This window comes from Ammodytes marinus (assembly GCF_949987685.1).
Source record: "Ammodytes marinus genome assembly, chromosome: 17".
NCBI lineage: Eukaryota > Metazoa > Chordata > Actinopteri > Uranoscopiformes > Ammodytidae > Ammodytes > Ammodytes marinus.
The window spans coordinates 20,076,633-20,080,454 of NC_137221.1; positions in this window are offsets into that span (position 1 = coordinate 20,076,633).

Consider the following 3,822-nt stretch of genomic DNA (forward strand, 5'->3'; position numbering starts at 1 on the left):
AAAATATAAAGCAAAGATCATAAAAAAAAAATCAAAAACGGGAATGCTATCTGTGTTACAGAGCTTTGTTTTTCCTCTTTTGTACCCCCCTAATCAACTCACAGCCCTCTGGATTCATGTCGTGACCCTTTGAAGGGGCGCGACCCCTAGTTTGGGAACCACCAGACTCAACTACCTAATTGTATAAACAGTAGTTAAAACCAGCAACCGCTCATTTGCACCTGTAACAATCTAATAATGTCATAAAGAGTAGTATATCAGTCACATGGGAATTGTGTCTGCAGAATGCGAACAGTACTTTTGTTCTTTTGACTTTAGATGCAAGACTTTTATTGGTAGTGTGGTGGCATTTTTGCATATGATGTATCTCTGGACTCAAATGTTGGAATACTTAATAATGCAATAGTAAACATTTGCTATTATCTTGTATAGACCATAGTGCAATGATATATTGAATGTGTTTTAGTGTAAACTGAAATGTAGATCCCTCAAAAGTGAAGTGACCCAACAGACCACTCGGACAGCCACGCCTAGTTTAACTTGTGCACAATTACTCTGTCTGCTCTTCTATTGTCCTAAGCTCAAACTCCTCCTATGGTTAAGTTATGTACATTAGAACTGTCTGCCTCTCTACCTGTCTCCCCTTCGAACCATTGTTAGACGCCTCCCCCCCTGGGGGGCAAATGTCCCTTAAATACATGACGTTTTAAGGAAGAATTTGTCACTCCTTGTAATATATTTACCTGTGTTGGAACTAGTGACCTCTCCTAGGAGATTCTTGCTATATTGATTGAAAATAAACCTGATGCTATACAACATATCACTGTTTGCTTGATTTTCCCACCACAGTAGTTAAGTATTTTTTTAAAGTGTTTCATTGCTTTTTTTGTGAATACTCCTCAATAGTGTCCTTATATATCGCTTTATATTCCTATGATGCCTGTTCTTGAAGTTACTTTGTCTGTTTTGAACAACCCTATACTTTTTCAATCATTTTCTTCTCTCATGCCATTACACTATCATTTCCTGAGGGAGATTTTACAGTATTTCCTCAATGTGAGCAGGAAAAGATTTCACTTAGCATGCTGTTACTACACATGTAGCAAGCACGTCCCAAGTCCCTGGAAAATATTACAGTGATAACATATGTGATAAACATATACCATAAAAAGTGGGGACGCTTTCACTGCTGAGCTGATACACTATTAAAGTCCCTATTGGAATATTACAAGAATAATATAGCATATCATATTGATAGCAGAAGAGATATAGAATAGCATTAAAGTCCATAAAAGAGGCACCTCTCTGAACATCTCAGTAACTCCCTAAGGGGAATATAGCCTACTATAGAAGCTTTTACAGTGCTTCTTTTCGCACTGTATGCCGGTGAAGTTGAAGGCGGGACACACAAAAAAAAGTCCATGAGGCATGCACGACAGACAAAGCAATTTATAAACACCGCTGTCATGGCACGCAGCCCAAACTCTGTTTCATTGATTTGCCGCCTGTGTAGCTGAGAGGCTCGAATAAAAACACAGATGATAGTTGGAGAAGATAAGACAGTGCATGGATAAAATATTTTAAAAAAAGTTTTAAAGAACTGTTCATGCGGTGATCATGTGTCAGTGAAGGATGTTGACGCTCTGGAAAAGTGGACGCAGTATGAGTTGGACGCGAAGCAGGACTTATTTGGCAGGTAGGCTGTAAAACCTCCTCTTCACTATTAATAACCCGCTATAATACTTTTATTATAGGCTATATACCTACATGTGTATATTTATCACTCGTGTCACCATAGTTTATTTTTCATGGAGATGGCTGTGAGCTTTTTAGACTTTCCTTGGCATCGAAGTCAGTAACGCAACATTTACTCTCAAAGGAGTATCCGTGTGCTTTTTATTTTTTATTTTTATTGTTGTATAAAAAGTGCAGTGGATGTAGTTTGTAGGAGCTCAGAGGATGTCTGACGCTAAATTTGGACTGTGATGGTAACTTCTGCCAGGCACGCTTCAGGGGCTGCAGACAAACCCCACAAAACCACTGTAAAGGTCTGTCCAGTTCATCATTGTGACAATTAAATTTGCTGTTTGGTGTGCTGCATGCAGTGCTGACTGGCCCGTTTCAGCACAGCCGGGGCTGGACAGCGGCTGCCTGGACCCTGTATGTGTGTGTGTGTGCGTGTGTGCGTGTGTGTGTGTGTGTGTGTGTGTGTGTGTGTGTGTGTGTGTGTCTTTAAAGCAGTGGTGCATGGAGCAATTGTTGTGGTTTGTTTGCCTAACCTATCTGATGGGTGGGGACTTGAGTGGACAGCTGCGCAATGCACATGACAGTATACAATCCAATATAGAGCACAGTTGCAGGAAAGGGTTAAATGATGTCTGGCAGTGCATTGGGTGGGGGTGGTGGCTGGGTGGGCATGGTACATGTTTGCCCCCAGGCCTCCTGGTTGGATAAACAGGCTATACTGACCCCATTAAACGTCCATGTAAAAGGTAAACCGTGGATTGATACAAACTAAATAGATGATACCTCTGCAAGAGTTGTAAACGTATGGCTTTGGCTTTTCTAATCGTGCGCTGCTATTCATAACAGACTAAACCGTCAGTCATCGCAGCTCAAGTGCACTCATCATAACATGTCATCTATCGGTAATAAAAGAGTCAATACCAGAGCCAGTTAAAATAAATTCCTGTGATTTCATCGCTCGAAGCACCAGATGCTTGCTGATTGACAGCGATGTTGATTTTATGACTGTGTGAAAATGATCAGGCAGGGTGGGTGTGTATGAGGAGTGCACATTCTGAATTACTTTTTGAAAATAAGGGACTCCTGTAGAGTTGATCATAGTCTGAACTCCTTTCACTGTTAAAGGTGCAGTGTAAAATAATGTGTATTTTTGCGTCATCTAGTGGTGAAAGTTCTAGTTTGCAACAACATGTCTTTACCTCTCCATTTCGGAGAGTTTACAGAAGCTACAGTGGCCTTCAAGGACAATAAGCTATTACTAAAGATGGCATCATACACCATTGCCTCAAGTCTTTCCACAATATCAAGTGAAGATGTATTTAGTTCTGCTCTGAAGAAAGCCAATATCTTCTACATACCTTCAATGGTGGAGTCAGTGATTCTGTCAAAATCACTTTTTGTACCTGTCCATACCTGTGTGCACCTTTAAAGCTGGGGTGGAGGATTTGGTGAGAAAATGGCAGTTGAGATAGAGATTCGAATCCAACTACCTCAACCACTCCACTTGTTCTCTTTGGTCCCTCCCCTATGGTGGGAGGGCCTGACACGCTCTACACCAACAAAGTAGTGCCAAAGTGAATGGACAGTCCCAACAGCCAATAAGAACAGAGAATCGGAGCCTCGCTCTGATTGGTCAAAGTGTACAGCTCATGTTAACTTTGACCAATCAGAAATGACATACCCCAGCTTTAATGACAAAAAAAACAGAAACAATTTCAGTTGGCATGTTGCAATTCAAACCACCACACATCATGGAATAATGGGATAATAGAGGCAAAACCGACATAATGGGGAATATTTGTGTCACTTTGTTTGTTTCACAAGGCAACAGGAGCCAATGAGTAAACTGGATTCAACAGGTTAGACTTATCTTGAGTTATATCATGGGCAAACTGCATATGTAGATATTTACTGCTTTTTCCTTTTTTGATAGCGTGTAACAGTTCAGATCCATACTGCAAAAAGTAAAATATACATTACCCTCTCTTTTTCACCACATCTCCCCCCAATCCCTTTCACACAGTCCCTTACTGCAGCACTGGCTGAATCACTTTGTTTGTGAGTACACCAGGTTCA